We start from the raw sequence: 21,587 nt of genomic DNA, 5'->3' as shown, positions 1-21,587 counted from the left end.
AAGATGTCTCCTTAAGTCTTGCAGTCAGTACCTTTGTGTAAAAGTGAAATGTATACTTCTTTCAATGCCAAACAACTGTATGCACTGAGAAATCAACTTTTTTATCTTGAATACCTGAGAGATGTAACAGGTGTCAAACATCTCAGGAACATTTGGGGAGTGATGTTAACATGTTTCCGAAACGTTTGCATTCAGTAATTCAGAGTAAAATTGAAATATATTCTTTTAGTGCCAAAGCATTGCATGCTGAGAGAAATCATCTTTTTTGTCTTGAATACCTGAGTGATATAACAAATGTCAAACATCTCAGGATCATGTGGGGAGTTATGTTTAGATATTTCCATAAGGTTTGCATTGAGGAATTTACAGTAAAATTGAAATATATACTTTAAGTTCCAAAGCACTTCATGCGTTGAGAAATCAACTATTTTGTCTTGAATAGCTGAGTGATATAACCGGTGTCAAACATCTCAGGATCATGTGGAGAGTTATGTTTGGATGTTTCCATAAGGTTTGCATTGAGGAATTTAGAGTAAAATTGAAATATATACTTTTAGTTCCAAAGCACTTCATGCATTGAGATATCAACTTTTTTGTCTTCAATAGCTGAGTGATATAAGAACTGCCAAACATCTCAGGATCATGTGGAGAGTTATATTAAGATGTCTCCATAAGGTTTGCAGTCAGTACCTTTGAGTAAAATTGAATTGTATACTTCCTTCAATGCCAAAGCACAGTATGCACTGCGAAATCAACTTTTTTATCTTGAGTACCTGAGTGATGTAACAGGTGTCAAACATCTCAGGATCATGTGGAGAGTGATGTTAACATGTTTCCATAAGGTTGGCATTCAGTACTTGAGAGTAAAATTGAAATATATACTTTTCCTGCCAAAGCATTCCATGCACTGAGAAATCAACTTTTTTGTCTTGAATACCTGAGTGATATAACAGCTGTCAGACATCTCGGAATCATGTGGAGAGTTATATTAAGACGTCTTCTTAAGGGTTGCAGTCAGTACCTTTGTGTCAAATTGGAATGTATACTTCTTTCAATGCCAAAGCACAGTATGCACTGAGAAATCAACTTTTTTATCCTGAATACCTGAGTGATGTAACAGGTGTCAAACATCTCAGGATCATGTGGGGAGTATGTTATGATTTTTCCATGAGGTTTGCATTCAGTACTTTAGGGTAAAATTGAAATATATACTTTTACTGCCAAAGCATTGCATGCACTGAGAAATCAACTCTTTTGTCTTGAATAGCTGAGTGAAAAAACAGCTGTCAGACATCTCAGGATAATGTGGAGAGTTATATTAAGATGTCTCCTTAAGTCTTGCAGTCAGTACCTTTGTGTAAAAGTGAAATGTATACTTCTTTCAATGCCAAACAACTGTATGCACTGAGAAATCAACGTTTTTATCTTGAATACCTGAGAGATGTAACAGGTGTCAAACATCTCAGGAACATTTGGGGAGTGATGTTAACATGTTTCCGAAACGTTTGCATTCAGTAATTCAGAGTAAAATTGAAATATATTCTTTTAGTGCCAAAGCATTGCATGCTGAGAGAAATCATCTTTTTTGTCTTGAATACCTGAGTGATATAACAAATGTCAAACATCTCAGGATCATGTGGGGAGTTATGTTTAGATATTTCCATAAGGTTTGCATTGAGGAATTTACAGTAAAATTGAAATATATACTTTAAGTTCCAAAGCACTTCATGCGTTGAGAAATCAACTATTTTGTCTTGAATAGCTGAGTGATATAACCGGTGTCAAACATCTCAGGATCATGTGGAGAGTTATGTTTGGATGTTTCCATAAGGTTTGCATTGAGGAATTTAGAGTAAAATTGAAATATATACTTTTAGTTCCAAAGCACTTCATGCATTGAGATATCAACTTTTTTGTCTTCAATAGCTGAGTGATATAAGAACTGCCAAACATCTCAGGATCATGTGGAGAGTTATATTAAGATGTCTCCATAAGGATTGCAGTCAGTACCTTTGAGTAAAATTGAATTGTATACTTCCTTCAATGCCAAAGCACAGTATGCACTGCGAAATCAACTTTTTTATCTTGAGTACCTGAGTGATGTAACAGGTGTCAAACATCTCAGGATCATGTGGAGAGTGATGTTAACATGTTTCCATAAGGTTGGCATTCAGTACTTGAGAGTAAAATTGAAATATATACTTTTCCTGCCAAAGCATTCCATGCACTGAGAAATCAACTTTTTTGTCTTGAATACCTGAGTGATATAACAGCTGTCAGACATCTCGGAATCATGTGGAGAGTTATATTAAGACGTCTTCTTAAGGGTTGCAGTCAGTACCTTTGTGTCAAATTGGAATGTATACTTCTTTCAATGCCAAAGCACAGTATGCACTGAGAAATCAACTTTTTTATCCTGAATACCTGAGTGATGTAACAGGTGTCAAACATCTCAGGATCATGTGGGGAGTATGTTATGATGTTTCCATGAGGTTTGCATTCAGTACTTTAGAGTAAAATTGAAATATATACTTTTACTGCCAAAGCATTGCATGCACTGAGAAATCAACTCTTTTGTCTTGAATAGCTGAGTGATATAACAGCTGTCAGACATCTCAGGATAATGTGGAGAGTTATATTAAGATGTCTCCTTAAGTCTTGCAGTCAGTACCTTTGTGTAAAAGTGAAATGTATACTTCTTTCAATGCCAAACAACTGTATGCACTGAGAAATCAACTTTTTTATCTTGAATACCTGAGAGATGTAACAGGTGTCAAACATCTCAGGAACATTTGGGGAGTGATGTTAACATGTTTCCGAAACGTTTGCATTCAGTAATTCAGAGTAAAATTGAAATATATTCTTTTAGTGCCAAAGCATTGCATGCTGAGAGAAATCATCTTTTTTGTCTTGAATACCTGAGTGATATAACAAATGTCAAGCATCTCAGGATCATGTGGGGAGTTATGTTTGGATATTTCCATAAGGTTTGCATTGAGGAATTTAGAGTAAAATTGAAATATATACTTTTAGTTCCAAAGCACTTCATGCATTGAGATATCAACTTTTTTGTCTTCAATAGCTGAGTGATATAAGAACTGGCAAACATCTCAGGATCATGTGGAGAGTTATATTAAGATGTCTCCATAAGGTTTGCAGTCAGTACCTTTGAGTAAAATTGAATTGTATACTTCCTTCAATGCCAAAGCACAGTATGCACTGCGAAATCAACTTTTTTATCTTGAGTACCTGAGTGATGTAACAGGTGTCAAACATCTCAGGATCATGTGGAGAGTGATGTTAACATGTTTCCATAAGGTTGGCATTCAGTACTTCAGAGTAAAATTGAAATATATACTTTTACTGCCAAAGCATTGCATTCACTGAGAAATCAACTTTTTTGTTTTGAATACCTGAGTGATATAACAGCTGTCAGACATCTCGGAATCATGTGGAGAGTTATATTAAGATGTCTTCTTAAGGTTTGCAGTCAGTACCTTTGAGTAAAATTGAAGTGTATACTTCTTTCAATGCCAAAGTACAGCATGCACTGAGAAATCAACTTTTTTGTCTTGAATACCTGAGTGATATAACAGCTGCCAAACTTCTCAGGATCATGTCGAGATTTATATTAAGATGTTTCCATAAGGTTTGCATTGAGGAATTTAGAGTAAAATTGAAATATATACTTTTAGTTCCAAAGCACTTCATGCATTGAGATATCAACTTTTTTGTCTTGAATAGCTGAGTGATATAACAACTGCCAAACATCTCAGGATCATGTAGAGAGTTATATTAAGATGTCTCCATAAGGTTTGCAGTCAGTACCTTTGAGTAAAATTGAAATGTACGCTTCTTTCATTGCCAAAGCACTGTATGCACTGAGAGATCAACTTTTTTGTCTTGAATACCTGAGTGATATAACAGCTGTCAGTCATCTCGGAATCATGTGGAGAGTGATGTTTAGATGTTTCCATAAGGTTTGCATTGAGGAATTTAGAGTAAAATTGAAATATATTCTTTTAGTTCCAAAGCACTTCATGCGTTGAGAAATCAACTTTTTTGTCTTGAATAACTGAGTGATATAGCAACTGTCAAACATCTCAGGATCATGTGGAGAGTTAAGTTAAGATGTTTCCATAAGGTTTGATTTCAGTACTTTGGAGTGACATTGAAATATATACTTTTAGTGCCAAAGCATTACATGCTGTGGAAATCAACTTTTTTGTCTTGAATACTTGAGTGATATAAAGGTGACAAACATCTCAGGATCATGTGGAGAGTTATATTAAGATGTCTGCATAAGGTTTGTTGTCAGTACCTTTGAGTAAATTTAAAATGTATGCTTCTTTCAATGACAAAGCACAGTATGCACTGAGAAATCAACTTTTTTATCTTGAGTACCTGAGTGATGTAACAGGTGTCAAACATCTCAGGATCATGTGGAGAGTGATGTTAACATGTTTCCAAAATGTTTGCATTCAGTACTTCAGAGTAAAATTGAAATATATTCTTTTAGTGCCAAAGCATTTCATGCTGTGAGAAATCAACTTTTTTGTCGTGAATAGCTGAGTGATATAAGAGCTGTCAAACTTCTCAGGATCATGTCGAGATTTATATTAAGATGTCTCCATAAGGTTTGCAGTCAGGACCTTTGAGTAAAATTGAAATGTCTGCTTCTTTCAATGCCAAAGCACAGTATGCACTGAGAAATCAACTTTTTTATCTTGAGTACCTGAGTGATGTAACAGGTGTCAAACGTCTCAGGATCATGTGGAGAGTGATGTTAACATGTTTCCATAAGGTTGGCATTCAGTACTTCAGAGTAAAATTGAAATATATACTTTTACTGCCAAAGCATTGAATGCACTGAGAAATCAACTCTTTTGTCTTGAATACCTGAGTGATATAACAGCTGTCAGACATCTCAGGATAATGTGGAGAGTTATATTAAGATGTCTCCTTAAGTCTTGCAGTCAGTACCTTTGTGTAAAAGTGAAATGTATACTTCTTTCAATGCCAAACAACTGTATGCACTGAGAAATCAACTTTTTTATCTTGAATACCTGAGAGATGTAACAGGTGTCAAACATCTCAGGAACATTTGGGGAGTGATGTTAACATCTTTCCGAAAGGTTTGCATTCAGTAATTCAGAGTAAAATTGAAATATATTCTTTTCCTGCCAAAGCATTGCCTGCTGAGAGAAATCAGCTTTTTTATCTTGAATACCTGAGTGATATAACCGGTGTCAAACATCTCCGGATCATGTGGGGAGTTATGTTTAGATGTTTCCATAAGGTTTGCATTGAGGAATTTAAAGTAAAATTGAAATATATACTTTTAGTTCCAAAGCACTTCATGCATTGAGATATCAATGTTTTTGTCTTGAATAGCTGAGTGATATAACAACTGCGAAACATCTCAGGATCATGTGGAGAGTTATATTAAGATGTCTCCATAAGGTTTGCAGTCAGCACCTTTGAGTAAAATTGAAATGTATGCTTCTTTCAATCCAAAGCACTGTATGCACTGAGAAATCAACTTTTTTATCTTGAATACCTGAGTGATATAAACGGTGTCAAACATCTCAGGATCATGTGGGGAGTTATGTTTAGATGTTTCCATAAGGTTTGCATTCAGGAATTTAGAGTAAAATTGAAATGTATACTTTTAGTTCCAAAGCACTTCATGCATTGAGATATCAATTTTTTTGTCTTGAATAACTGAGTGATATAACAACTGCCAAACATCTCAGGATCATGTGGAGAGTTATATTAAGATGTCTCCATAAGGTTTGCAGTCAGTACCTTTGAGTAAAATTGAAGTGTATACTTCTTTCAATTTCAAAGCACAGTATGCACTGAGAAATCAACTTTTTTATCTTGAGTACGTGAGTGATGTAAAAGGTGTCAAACATCTCAGGATCATGTGGAGAGTGATGTTAACATGTTTCCAAAATGTTTGCAATCAGTACTTCAGAGTAAAATTGAAATATATTCTTTTAGTGCCAAAGCATTGCATGCTGTGAGAAGTCAACTTTTTTGTCGTGAATAGCTGAGTGATATAAGAGCTGTCAAACTTCTCAGGATCATGTCGAGATTTATATTAAGATGTCTCCATAAGGTTTGCAGTCAGGACCTTTGAGTAAAATTGAAATGTCTGCTTCTTTCAATGCCAAAGCACAGTATGCACTGAGAAATCAACTTTTTTATCTTGAGTACCTGAGTGATGTAACAGGTGTCAAACATCTCAGGATCATGTGGAGAGTGATGTTAACATGTTTCCATAAGGTTGGCATTCAGTACTTCAGAGTAAAATTGAAATATATACTTTTACTGCCAAAGCATTGAATGCACTGAGAAATCAACTCTTTTGTCTTGAATACCTGAGTGATATAACAGCTGTCAGACATCTCGGAATCATGTGGAGAGTTATATTAAGATGTCACCTTCAGATTTGCAGTCAGTACCTCTGTGTCAAATTGGAATGTATACTTCTTTCAATGCCAAAGCACAGTATGCTCTGAGAAATGAACTATTTTATCTTGAATACCTGAGTGATATAACCAGTGTCAAACATCTCAGGATAATGTGGGGAGTTATGTTTAGATGTTTCCATAAGATTTGCATTGAGGAATTTAGAGTAAAATTGAAATAAATACTTTTAGTTCCAAAGCGCTTCATGCATTGAGATATCAACTTTTTTCTCTTGAATAGCTGAGTGATATAACAACTGCCAAACATCTCAGGATCATGTGGAGAGTTATATTATGATGTCTCCATAAGGTTTCCAGTCAGTAACTTTGAGTCAAATTAAAGTGTATGCTTCTTTCAATGCCAAAGCACAGTATGCACTGAGAAATCAACTTTTTTATCTTGAATACCTAAGAGATGTAACAGGTGTCAAACATCTCAGGATCACGTGGGGAGTGATGTTAACATGTTTCCAAAAGGTTTGCATTCAGTACTTCAGAGTAAAATTGAAATATATACTTATAGTTCCAAAGCACTTCCTGCGTTGAGAAATCAACTTTTTTGTCTTGAATAGCTGAGTAATATAGCAACTGTCAAACATCTCAGGATCATGTGGGGAGTTAAGTTAAGATGTTTCCATAAGGTTTGATTTCAGTACTTTGGAGTGACATTGAAATATATACTTTTATTTCCAAAGCATTGCATGCTGTGGAAATCAACTTTTTTGTCTTGAATACTTGAGTGATATAAAGGTGACAAACATCTCAGGATCATGTGGAGAGTTATATTAAGATGTCTCCATATGGTTTGTTGTCAGTACCTTTGAGTAAATTTAAAATTAATGCTTCTTTCAATGACAAAGCACAGTGTGCACTGGGAAATCAACGTTTTTATCTTGAGTACCTGAGTGATGTAACAGGTGTCAAACATCTCAGGATCATGTGGAGAGTGATGTTAACATGTTTCCAAAATGCATTCAGTACCTCAGAGTAAAATTGAAATATATTCTTTTAGTGCCAAATCTTTGCATGCTGTGAGAAATCAACTTTTTTGTCTTGAATAGCTGAGTGATATAACAACTGTCAAACATCTCAGGATCATGTGGGGAGTTATGTTTAGATGTTTCCATAAGGTTTGCATTCAGGAATTTAGAGTAAAATTGAAATGTATACTTTTAGTTCCAAAGCACTTCATGCATTGAGATATCAACTTTTTTGTCTTGAATAGCTGAGTGATATAACAACTGCCAAACATCTCAGGATCATGTGGAGAGTTATATTAAGATGTCTCCATAAGGTTTGCAGTCAGTACCTTTCAGTAAAATTGAAGTGTATACTTCTTTCAATGCCAAAGCACAGTATGCACTGAGAAATCAACTTTTTTATCTTGAGTAGCTGAGTGATGTAACAGGTGTCAAACATCTCAGGGTCATCTGGAGAGTGATGTTCACATGTTTTCATAAGGTTGGCATTCAGTACTTCAGAGTGAATTTGAAATTTATACTTTTAGTGCCAAAGCATTGCATGCACTGAGAAATCAACTCTTTTGTCTTGAATAGCTGAGTGATATAACAGCTGTCAGACATCTCGGAATCATGTGGAGAGTTATATTAAGATGTCTCCTTAAGTCTTGCTGTCAGTACCTTTGTGTAAAAGAGAAATGTATACTTCTTTCAATGCCAAAGCAGAGTACGCACTGAGAAATCAACTTTTTTATCTTGAACACCTGAGTGATATAACCGGTGTGAAACATCTCAGGATCATGTGGCGAGTTATGTTTACATGTTTCCATAAGGTTTGCATTCAGGAATCTAGAGTAAAATTGAAATATATACTTTTAGTTCCAAAGCACTTCATGCGTTGAGATATCAACTTTTTTGTCTTGAATAGCTGAGTGATATAACAGGTGTCAAACATCTCAAGATCATCTGGAGAGTTATATTATGATGTCTCCATAAGGTTTCCAGTCAGTAACTTTGAGTCAAATTAAAGTGTATGCTTCTTTCAATGCCAAAGCACAGTATGCACTGAGAAATCAACTTTTTTATCTTGAATACCTAAGAGATGTAACAGGTGTCAAACATCTCAGGATCACGTGGGAAGTGATGTTAACATGTTTCCAAAAGGTTTGCATTCAGTACTTCAGAGTAAAATTGAAATATATACTTATAGTTCCAAAGCACTTCATGCGTTGAGAAATCAACTTTTTTGTCTTGAATAGCTGAGTAATATAGCAACTGTCAAACATCTCAGGATCATGTGGGGAGTTAAGTTAAGATGTTTCCATAAGGTTTGATTTCAGTACTTTGGAGTGACATTGAAATATATACTTTTATTTCCAAAGCATTGCATGCTGTGGAAATCAACTTTTTTGTCTTGAATACTTGAGTGATATAAAGGTGACAAACATCTCAGGATCATGTGGAGAGTTATATTAAGATGTCTCCATATGGTTTGTTGTCAGTACCTTTGAGTAAATTTAAAATTAATGCTTCTTTCAATGACAAAGCACAGTGTGCACTGGGAAATCAACGTTTTTATCTTGAGTACCTGAGTGATGTAACAGGTGTCAAACATCTCAGGATCATGTGGAGAGTGATGTTAACATGTTTCCAAAATGCATTCAGTACTTCAGAGTAAAATTGAAATATATTCTTTTAGTGCCAAATCTTTGCATGCTGTGAGAAATCAACTTTTTTGTCTTGAATAGCTGAGTGATATAACAACTGTCAAACATCTCAGGATCATGTGGGGAGTTATGTTTAGATGTTTCCATAAGGTTTGCATTCAGGAATTTAGAGTAAAATTGAAATGTATACTTTTAGTTCCAAAGCACTTCATGCATTGAGATATCAACTTTTTTGTCTTGAATAGCTGAGTGATATAACAACTGCCAAACATCTCAGGATCATGTGGAGAGTTATATTAAGATGTCTCCATAAGGTTTGCAGTCAGTACCTTTCAGTAAAATTGAAGTGTATACTTCTTTCAATGCCAAAGCACAGTATGCACTGAGAAATCAACTTTTTTATCTTGAGTAGCTGAGTGATGTAACAGGTGTCAAACATCTCAGGGTCATCTGGAGAGTGATGTTCACATGTTTTCATAAGGTTGGCATTCAGTACTTCAGAGTGAATTTGAAATTTATACTTTTAGTGCCAAAGCATTGCATGCACTGAGAAATCAACTCTTTTGTCTTGAATAGCTGAGTGATATAACAGCTGTCAGACATCTCGGAATCATGTGGAGAGTTATATTAAGATGTCTCCTTAAGTCTTGCTGTCAGTACCTTTGTGTAAAAGAGAAATGTATACTTCTTTCAATGCCAAAAAACTTTATGCACTGAGAAATCAACTTTTTTATCTTGAATACCTGAGAGATGTAACAGGTGTCAAACATCTCAGGAACATTTGGGGAGTGATGTTAACATGTTTCCAAAAGGCTTGCATTCAGTACTTCAGAGTAAAATTGAAATATATTCTTTTAGTGCCAAAGCATTGCCTGCTGAGAGAAATCAACTTTTTTATCTTGAGTACCTCAGTGATATAACAGCTGTCAGACATCTCGGAATCATGTGGAGAGTTATATTAAGATGTCTCCTTAAGATTTGCAGTCAGTACCTCTGTGTCAAATTGGAATGTATACTTCTTTCAATGCCAAAGCACAGTATGCACTGAGAAATCAACTTTTTTATCTTGAGTACCTGAGTGATGTAACAGGTGTCAAACATCTCAGGATCATGTGGAGAGTGATGTTAACATGTTTCCAAAATGTTTGCATTCAGTACTCCAGAGTAAAATTGAAATATATTCTTTTAGTGCCAAAGCTTGCATGTTGTGAGAAATCAACTTTTTTGTTTGAATAGCTGAGTGATATAACAGCTGTCAAACTTCTCAGGATCATGTGGAGACTTATGTTAAGATCTCTCCATAAGGTTTGCAGTCAGTACCTTTGAGTAAAATTGAAGTGTATACTTCTTTCAATGCTAAAGCACAGTATGCACTGAGAAATCAACTTTTTTATCTTGAGTACCTGAGTGATGTAACAGGTGTCAAATATCTCAGGATCATGTGGAGAATGATGTTAACATGTTTCCATAAGGTTGGCATTCAGTACTTCAGAGTAAAATTGAAATATCTTCTTTTAGTGCCAAAGCATTGCATGCTGTGAGAAATCAACTTTTTTATCTTGAATAGCTGAGTGATATAACAACTGTCAAACATCTCAGGATCATGTGGAGAGTTATATTAAGATGAGTCCATAAGGTTTGCAGTCAGTACCTTTGAGTAAAATTGAAGTGTATACTTCTTTCAATGCCAAAGTACACCATGCACTGAGAAATCAACTTTTTTGTCTTGAATAGCTGAGTGATATAACAACTGCCAAACATCTCAGGATCATGTGGAGAGTTATATTAAGATGTCTCCATAACGTTTGCAGTCAGTACCTTTGAGTAAAATTGAAATGTATGGTTCTTTCAATGCCAAAGCACTGTATGCACTGAGAAATCAACTTTTTTATCTTGAATACCTGAGTGATATAACCGGTGTCAAAAATCTCAGGATCATGTGGGGAGTTATGTTTAGATATTTCCATCAGGTTTGCATTAAGGAATGTAGAGTAAAATTGAAATGTATACTTTTAGTTCCAAAGCACTACATGCATTGAGAAATCAACTTTTTTGTCTTGAATAGCTGAGTGATATAACAACTGCCAAGCATCTCAGGATCATGTGGAGAGATATATTAAGATGTCTCCATAAGGTTTGCAGTCAGTACCTTTGAGTAAAATTGTAGTGTATACTACTTTCAATGCCAAAGCACACTATGCACTGAGAAATCAACTTTTTTATCTTGAGTACCTGAGCGATGTAACAGGTGTCAAACATCTCAGGATTACGTGGAGAGTGATGTTAATATGTCTCCTTAAGGTTGGCATTCAGTACTTCAGAGTAAAATTGAAATATATACTTTTACTGCCAAAACACTGAATGCACTAAGAAATCAACTTTTTTGTCTTGAATACCTGAGTGATATAACAGCTGTCAGACATCTCGGAATCATGTGGAGAGTTATATTAAGATGTCTTCTTAAGGTTTGCAGTCAGTACCTTTGTGTCAAATTGGAATGTATACTTCTTTCAATGCCAAAGCACAGTATGCACTGAGAAATAAACTTTTTTATTTTGAATACCTGAGTGATGTAACTGGTGTCAAACATCTCAGGATCATGTGGGGAGTTATGTTTAGATGTTTCCATAAGGTTTGATTTCAGTACTTTGGCGTGACATTGAAATATATACTTTTAGTGCCAAAGCATTGCATGCTGTGGAAATCAACTATTTTGTCTTGAATACTTCAGTGATATAAAGGTGACAAACATCTCAGGATCATGTGGAGAGTGATGTTAACATGTTTCCAAATTGTTTGCATTCAGTACTTCAGAGTAAAATTGAAATATATTCTTTTAGTGCCAAAGCATTGCATGCTGTGAGAAATCAACTTTTTTGTCATGAATAGCTGAGTGATATAACAGCTGTCAAACTTCTCAGGATCATGTCGAGATTTATATTCAGATGTCTCCATAAGGTTTGCAGTCAGGACCTTTGAGTAAAATTGAAATGTATGCTTCATTCAATGCCAAAGCACAGTATGCACTGAGAAATCAACTTTTTTATCTTGAGTACCTGAGTGATGTAACAGGTGTCAAACATCTCAGGATCATGTGGGGAGTTATGTTTAGATGTTTCCATAAGATTTCCATTGAGGAATTTAGAGTAAAATTGAAATATATACTTTTAGTTCGAAAGCGCTTCATGCATTGAGATATCAACTTTTTTGTCTTGAATAGCTGAGTGATATAACAGCTGCCAAACATCTCAGGATCATGTGGTGAGTTATATTAAGATGTCTCCATAAGGTTTCCAGTCAGTACCTTTGAGTAAAATTGAAGTGTATACTTCTTTCAATGCCAAAGCACAGTATGCACTGAGAAATCAACTTTTTTATCTTGATTACCTGAGTGATGTAACAGGTGTCAAACATCTCAGGATCATGTGGAGAGTGATGTTTAGATGTTTCCATAAGGTTTCCATTGAGGAATTTAGAGTAAAATTGAAATATATACTTTTAGTTCCAAAGCAATTCATGCGTTGAGAAATCATCTTTTTTGTCTTGAATAGCTGAGTGATATAGCAAATGTCAAACATCTCAGGATCATGTGGAGAGTTAAGTTAAGATGTTTCCATAAGGTTTGATTTCAGTACTTTAGAGTGACATTGAAATATTTACTTTTAGTGCCAAAGCGTTACATGCTGTGGAAATCAACTTTTTTGTCTTGAATACTTGAGTGATATAAAGGTGCCAAACATCTCAGGATCATGTGGAGAGTTATATTAAGATGTCTCCATAATGTTTGCAGTCATTACCTTTGAGTAAAATTGAAGTGTATACTTCTTTCAATGCCAAAGTACAGTATGCACTGAGAAATCAACTTTTTTGTCTTGAGTACCTAAGTGATGTAACAGGTGTCAAACATCTCAGGATCATGTGGAGAGTGATGTTAACATGTTTCCATAAGGTTGGCATTCAGTACTTCAGAGTAAAATTGAAATATATTCTTTTAGTGCCAAAGCATTGCAGGCTGTGAGAAATCAACTTTTTTGTCTTGAATAGCTGAGTGATATAACAACTGTCAAACATCTCAGGATCATGTGGAGAGTTATATTAAGATGAGTCCATAAGGTTTGCAGTCAGTACCTTTGAGTAAAATTGAAGTGTATAAGTGTATACTTCTTTCAATGCCAAAGTACAGCATGCACTGAGAAAACAACTTTTTTGTCTTGAATAGCTGAGTGATATAACAGCTGTCAAACTTCTCAGGATCATGTCGAGATTTATATTAAGATGTCTCTATAAGGTTTGCAGTCAGTACCTTTGAGTAAAATTGAAATGTATGCTTCTTTCAATGCCAAAGCTCTGTATGCACTGAGAAATCAACTTTCTTATCTTGAATACCTGAGTGATATAACCGGTGTGAAACATCTCAGGATCATGTGGCGAGTTATGTTTACATGTTTCCATAAGGTTTGCATTCAGGAATCTAGAGTAAAATTGAAATATATACTTTTAGTTCCAAAGCACTTCATGCGTTGAGATATCAACTTTTTTGTCTTGAATAGCTGAGTGATATAACAGGTGTCAAACATCTCAAGATCATCTGGAGAGTTATATTATGATGTCTCCATAAGGTTTCCAGTCAGTAACTTTGAGTCAAATTAAAGTGTATGCTTCTTTCAATGCCAAAGCACAGTATGCACTGAGAAATCAACTTTTTTATCTTGAATACCTAAGAGATGTAACAGGTGTCAAACATCTCAGGATCACGTGGGAAGTGATGTTAACATGTTTCCAAAAGGTTTGCATTCAGTACTTCAGAGTAAAATTGAAATATATACTTATAGTTCCAAAGCACTTCATGCGTTGAGAAATCAACTTTTTTGTCTTGAATAGCTGAGTAATATAGCAACTGTCAAACATCTCAGGATCATGTGGGGAGTTAAGTTAAGATGTTTCCATAAGGTTTGATTTCAGTACTTTGGAGTGACATTGAAATATATACTTTTATTTCCAAAGCATTGCATGCTGTGGAAATCAACTTTTTTGTCTTGAATACTTGAGTGATATAAAGGTGACAAACATCTCAGGATCATGTGGAGAGTTATATTAAGATGTCTCCATATGGTTTGTTGTCAGTACCTTTGAGTAAATTTAAAATTAATGCTTCTTTCAATGACAAAGCACAGTGTGCACTGGGAAATCAACGTTTTTATCTTGAGTACCTGAGTGATGTAACAGGTGTCAAACATCTCAGGATCATGTGGAGAGTGATGTTAACATGTTTCCAAAATGCATTCAGTACTTCAGAGTAAAATTGAAATATATTCTTTTAGTGCCAAATCTTTGCATGCTGTGAGAAATCAACTTTTTTGTCTTGAATAGCTGAGTGATATAACAACTGTCAAACATCTCAGGATCATGTGGGGAGTTATGTTTAGATGTTTCCATAAGGTTTGCATTCAGGAATTTAGAGTAAAATTGAAATGTATACTTTTAGTTCCAAAGCACTTCATGCATTGAGATATCAACTTTTTTGTCTTGAATAGCTGAGTGATATAACAACTGCCAAACATCTCAGGATCATGTGGAGAGTTATATTAAGATGTCTCCATAAGGTTTGCAGTCAGTACCTTTCAGTAAAATTGAAGTGTATACTTCTTTCAATGCCAAAGCACAGTATGCACTGAGAAATCAACTTTTTTATCTTGAGTAGCTGAGTGATGTAACAGGTGTCAAACATCTCAGGGTCATCTGGAGAGTGATGTTCACATGTTTTCATAAGGTTGGCATTCAGTACTTCAGAGTGAATTTGAAATTTATACTTTTAGTGCCAAAGCATTGCATGCACTGAGAAATCAACTCTTTTGTCTTGAATAGCTGAGTGATATAACAGCTGTCAGACATCTCGGAATCATGTGGAGAGTTATATTAAGATGTCTCCTTAAGTCTTGCTGTCAGTACCTTTGTGTAAAAGAGAAATGTATACTTCTTTCAATGCCAAAAAACTTTATGCACTGAGAAATCAACTTTTTTATCTTGAATACCTGAGAGATGTAACAGGTGTCAAACATCTCAGGAACATTTGGGGAGTGATGTTAACATGTTTCCAAAAGGCTTGCATTCAGTACTTCAGAGTAAAATTGAAATATATTCTTTTAGTGCCAAAGCATTGCCTGCTGAGAGAAATCAACTTTTTTATCTTGAGTACCTCAGTGATATAACAGCTGTCAGACATCTCGGAATCATGTGGAGAGTTATATTAAGATGTCTCCTTAAGATTTGCAGTCAGTACCTCTGTGTCAAATTGGAATGTATACTTCTTTCAATGCCAAAGCACAGTATGCACTGAGAAATCAACTTTTTTATCTTGAGTACCTGAGTGATGTAACAGGTGTCAAACATCTCAGGATCATGTGGAGAGTGATGTTAACATGTTTCCAAAATGTTTGCATTCAGTACTCCAGAGTAAAATTGAAATATATTCTTTTAGTGCCAAAGCTTGCATGTTGTGAGAAATCAACTTTTTTGTTTGAATAGCTGAGTGATATAACAGCTGTCAAACTTCTCAGGATCATGTGGAGACTTATGTTAAGATCTCTCCATAAGGTTTGCAGTCAGTACCTTTGAGTAAAATTGAAGTGTATACTTCTTTCAATGCTAAAGCACAGTATGCACTGAGAAATCAACTTTTTTATCTTGAGTACCTGAGTGATGTAACAGGTGTCAAATATCTCAGGATCATGTGGAGAATGATGTTAACATGTTTCCATAAGGTTGGCATTCAGTACTTCAGAGTAAAATTGAAATATCTTCTTTTAGTGCCAAAGCATTGCATGCTGTGAGAAATCAACTTTTTTATCTTGAATAGCTGAGTGATATAACAACTGTCAAACATCTCAGGATCATGTGGAGAGTTATATTAAGATGAGTCCATAAGGTTTGCAGTCAGTACCTTTGAGTAAAATTGAAGTGTATACTTCTTTCAATGCCAAAGTACACCATGCACTGAGAAATCAACTTTTTTGTCTTGAATAGCTGAGTGATATAACAACTGCCAAACATCTCAGGATCATGTGGAGAGTTATATTAAGATGTCTCCATAACGTTTGCAGTCAGTACCTTTGAGTAAAATTGAAATGTATGGTTCTTTCAATGCCAAAGCACTGTATGCACTGAGAAATCAACTTTTTTATCTTGAATACCTGAGTGATATAACCGGTGTCAAAAATCTCAGGATCATGTGGGGAGTTATGTTTAGATATTTCCATCAGGTTTGCATTAAGGAATGTAGAGTAAAATTGAAATGTATACTTTTAGTTCCAAAGCACTACATGCATTGAGAAATCAACTTTTTTGTCTTGAATAGCTGAGTGATATAACAACTGCCAAGCATCTCAGGATCATGTGGAGAGATATATTAAGATGTCTCCATAAGGTTTGCAGTCAGTACCTTTGAGTAAAATTGTAGTGTATACTACTTTCAATGCCAAAGCACACTATGCACTGAGAAATCAACTTTTTTATCTTGAGTACCTGAGCGATGTAACAGGTGTCAAACATCTCAGGATTACGTGGAGAGTGATGTTAATATGTCTCCTTAAGGTTGGCATTCAGTACTTCAGAGTAAAATTGAAATATATACTTTTACTGCCAAAACACTGAATGCACTAAGAAATCAACTTTTTTGTCTTGAATACCTGAGTGATATAACAGCTGTCAGACATCTCGGAATCATGTGGAGAGTTATATTAAGATGTCTTCTTAAGGTTTGCAGTCAGTACCTTTGTGTCAAATTGGAATGTATACTTCTTTCAATGCCAAAGCACAGTATGCACTGAGAAATAAACTTTTTTATTTTGAATACCTGAGTGATGTAACTGGTGTCAAACATCTCAGGATCATGTGGGGAGTTATGTTTAGATGTTTCCATAAGGTTTGATTTCAGTACTTTGGCGTGACATTGAAATATATACTTTTAGTGCCAAAGCATTGCATGCTGTGGAAATCAACTATTTTGTCTTGAATACTTCAGTGATATAAAGGTGACAAACATCTCAGGATCATGTGGAGAGTGATGTTAACATGTTTCCAAATTGTTTGCATTCAGTACTTCAGAGTAAAATTGAAATATATTCTTTTAGTGCCAAAGCATTGCATGCTGTGAGAAATCAACTTTTTTGTCATGAATAGCTGAGTGATATAACAGCTGTCAAACTTCTCAGGATCATGTCGAGATTTATATTCAGATGTCTCCATAAGGTTTGCAGTCAGGACCTTTGAGTAAAATTGAAATGTATGCTTCATTCAATGCCAAAGCACAGTATGCACTGAGAAATCAACTTTTTTATCTTGAGTACCTGAGTGATGTAACAGGTGTCAAACATCTCAGGATCATGTGGGGAGTTATGTTTAGATGTTTCCATAAGATTTCCATTGAGGAATTTAGAGTAAAATTGAAATATATACTTTTAGTTCGAAAGCGCTTCATGCATTGAGATATCAACTTTTTTGTCTTGAATAGCTGAGTGATATAACAGCTGCCAAACATCTCAGGATCATGTGGTGAGTTATATTAAGATGTCTCCATAAGGTTTCCAGTCAGTACCTTTGAGTAAAATTGAAGTGTATACTTCTTTCAATGCCAAAGCACAGTATGCACTGAGAAATCAACTTTTTTATCTTGATTACCTGAGTGATGTAACAGGTGTCAAACATCTCAGGATCATGTGGAGAGTGATGTTTAGATGTTTCCATAAGGTTTCCATTGAGGAATTTAGAGTAAAATTGAAATATATACTTTTAGTTCCAAAGCAATTCATGCGTTGAGAAATCATCTTTTTTGTCTTGAATAGCTGAGTGATATAGCAAATGTCAAACATCTCAGGATCATGTGGAGAGTTAAGTTAAGATGTTTCCATAAGGTTTGATTTCAGTACTTTAGAGTGACATTGAAATATTTACTTTTAGTGCCAAAGCGTTACATGCTGTGGAAATCAACTTTTTTGTCTTGAATACTTGAGTGATATAAAGGTGCCAAACATCTCAGGATCATGTGGAGAGTTATATTAAGATGTCTCCATAATGTTTGCAGTCATTACCTTTGAGTAAAATTGAAGTGTATACTTCTTTCAATGCCAAAGTACAGTATGCACTGAGAAATCAACTTTTTTGTCTTGAGTACCTAAGTGATGTAACAGGTGTCAAACATCTCAGGATCATGTGGAGAGTGATGTTAACATGTTTCCATAAGGTTGGCATTCAGTACTTCAGAGTAAAATTGAAATATATTCTTTTAGTGCCAAAGCATTGCAGGCTGTGAGAAATCAACTTTTTTGTCTTGAATAGCTGAGTGATATAACAACTGTCAAACATCTCAGGATCATGTGGAGAGTTATATTAAGATGAGTCCATAAGGTTTGCAGTCAGTACCTTTGAGTAAAATTGAAGTGTATAAGTGTATACTTCTTTCAATGCCAAAGTACAGCATGCACTGAGAAAACAACTTTTTTGTCTTGAATAGCTGAGTGATATAACAGCTGTCAAACTTCTCAGGATCATGTCGAGATTTATATTAAGATGTCTCTATAAGGTTTGCAGTCAGTACCTTTGAGTAAAATTGAAATGTATGCTTCTTTCAATGCCAAAGCTCTGTATGCACTGAGAAATCAACTTTCTTATCTTGAATACCTGAGTGATATAACCGGTGTCAAACATCTCAGGATCATGGGGGGAGTTATGTTTAGATGTTTCCATAAGGTTTGCATTCAGGAATTTAGAGTAAAATTGAAATGTATACTTTTAGTTCCAAAGCACTTCATGCATCGAGATATCAACTTTTTTGTCTTGAATACCTGAGTGATATAACAACTGCCAAACATCTCAGGATTATGTGGAGAGTTATATGAAGATGTCTCCATAAGGTTTGCAGTCAGTACCTTTGAGTGAAACTGAAGTGTATGCTTCATTCAATGCCAAAGCACAGTATGCACTGAGAAATCAATTTTTTAATCTTGAGTACCTGAGTGATGTAACAGGTGTCGAACATCTCAGGATCATGTGGAGAGTGATGTTAACATGTTTCCATAAGGTTGGCATTCAGTAGTTCAGAGTAAAATTGAAATATATACTTTTACTGCCAAAGCATTGCATGCACTGAGAAATCAACTTTTTGTCTTGAATACCTGAGTGATATAACAGCTGTCAGACATCTCGGAATCATGTGGAGAGTTATATTAAGATGTCTCCATAAGGTTTGCATTCAGTACCTTTTTTGTCAAATTGAAGTGTGTACTTCTTTCAATGCCAAAGCACAGCATGCACTGAGAAATCAACTTTTTTATCTTGAATACCTGAGTGATATAACCGGTGTCAAACATCTCAGGATCATGTGGGGAGTTATGTTTAGATGTTTCCATAAGATTTGCATTGAGGAATTTAGAGTAAAATTGAAATATATACTTTTAGTTCCAGACACTTCATGCGTTGAGAAATCAACTTTTTTGTCTTGAATAGCTGAGTGATATAGCAACTGTCAAACCTCTCAGGATCATGTGGAGAGTTAAGTTAAGATGTTTCCATAAGGTTTGATTTCAGTACTTTGGAGTGACATTGAAATATATACTTTTAGTGCCAAAGCATTGCATGCTGTGGAAATCAACTTTTTTGTCTTGAATACTTGAGTGATATAAAGGTGACAAACATCTCAGGATCATCTGGAGAGTTATATTAAGATGTCTGCATAAGGTTTGTTGTCAGTACCTTTGAGTAAATTTAAAATGTATGCTTCTTTCATTGACAAAGCTCAGTATGCACTGAGAAATCAACTTTTTTATCTTGCGTACCTGAGTGATGTAACAGGTGTCAAAGATCTCAGGATCATGCCGAGATTTATATTAAGATGTCTCCATAAGGTTTGCAGTCAGTACCTTTGAATAAAATTGAAATGTATGCTTCTTTCAATGGCATAGCACTGCATGCACTGAGAAATCAACTTTTTTATCTTGAATACCTGAGTGATATAACTGGTGTCAAACATCTCAGGATCATGTGGAGAGTGATGTTAACATGTTTCCATAAGGTTGGCATTCAGTATTTCAGAGTAAAATGGAAATATATACTTTTACTGCCAAAGCATGGCATGCACTGAGAAATCAACTTTTTTGTCTTGAATACCTGACTGATATAACAGCTGTCAGACATCTCCGAATCATGTGGAGAGTTATATTAAGATGTCTTCTTAAGGTTTGCAGTCAGTACCTTTGTGTCAAATTGGAATGTATACTTCTTTCAATGCCAAAGCACAGTATGCACTGAGAAATCAACTTTTTTATCCTGAATACCTGAGTGATGTAACAGGTGTCAAACATCTCAGGATCATGTGGGGAGTTATGTTAAGATGCTTCCATGAGGTTTGCATTCAGTACTTTAGAGTAAAATTGAAATATATACTTTTAGTGCCAAAGCATTGCATGCACTGAGAAATCAACTCTTTTCTCTTGAATAGCTGAGTGATATAACAGCTGTCAGACATCTCAGGGTACTGTGGAGAGTTATATTAAGATGTCTCCTTAGGTCTTGCAGTCAGTACCTTTGTGTAAAAGTGAAATGTATACTTCTTTCAATGCCAAACAACTGTATGCACTGAGAAATCAACTTTTTTATCTTGAATACCTGAGAGATGTAACAGGTGTCAAACATCTCAGGATCATGTGGGGAGTTATGTTTCGATATTTCCATAAGGTTTGCATTGAGGAATTTACAGTAAAATTGAAATATATACTTTAAGTTCCAAAGCAATTCATGCGTTGAGAAAACAACTTTTTTGTCTTGAATACGTCAGTGATATAACAGCGGTCAAACCTCTCAGGATCATGTGGAGAGATATATTAAGCTGTCTCCATAAGGTTTGCAGTCAGTCCCTTTGAGTAAAATTCAAGTGTATACTTATTTCAATGCCAAAGCACAGTATGCACTGAAAAATCAACATTTTTTATCTTGAGTACCTGAGTGATGTAACAGGTGTCAAACATCTCAGGAACATTTGGGGAATGATGTTAACATGTTTCCAAAAGGTTTGCATTCAGTACTTCAGAGTAAAATTGAAATGTATTCTTTTAGTGCCAAAGCATTGCATGCTGAGAGAAATCAACTTTTTAATCTTGAATACCTGAGTGGTATAACCGGTGGCAAACATCTCAGGATCATGTGGGGAGTTATGTTTAGATGTTTCCATAAGGTTTGCATTGAGGAATATAGAGTAAAATGGAAATATATACTTTTAGTTCCAAAGCTCTTCATGCATTGAGATATCAACTTTTTTGTCTTGAACAGCTGAGTGATATAACAGCTGTTAAACTTCTCAGGATCATGTCGAGATTTATATTAAGATGTCTCCATAAGGTTTGCATTGAGGAATATAGAGTAAAATTGAAATATATACTTTTAGTTCCAAAGCACTTCGTGCATTGAGATATCAACTTTTTTGTCTTGAATAGCTG

This window comes from Mobula birostris, chromosome 17 (genome assembly GCF_030028105.1).
Source record: "Mobula birostris isolate sMobBir1 chromosome 17, sMobBir1.hap1, whole genome shotgun sequence".
Classification (NCBI taxonomy): Eukaryota; Metazoa; Chordata; class Chondrichthyes; order Myliobatiformes; family Myliobatidae; genus Mobula; species Mobula birostris.
The sequence above is the reverse complement of the archived record's forward strand: the minus strand, read 5'-3'. Positions refer to the sequence as shown.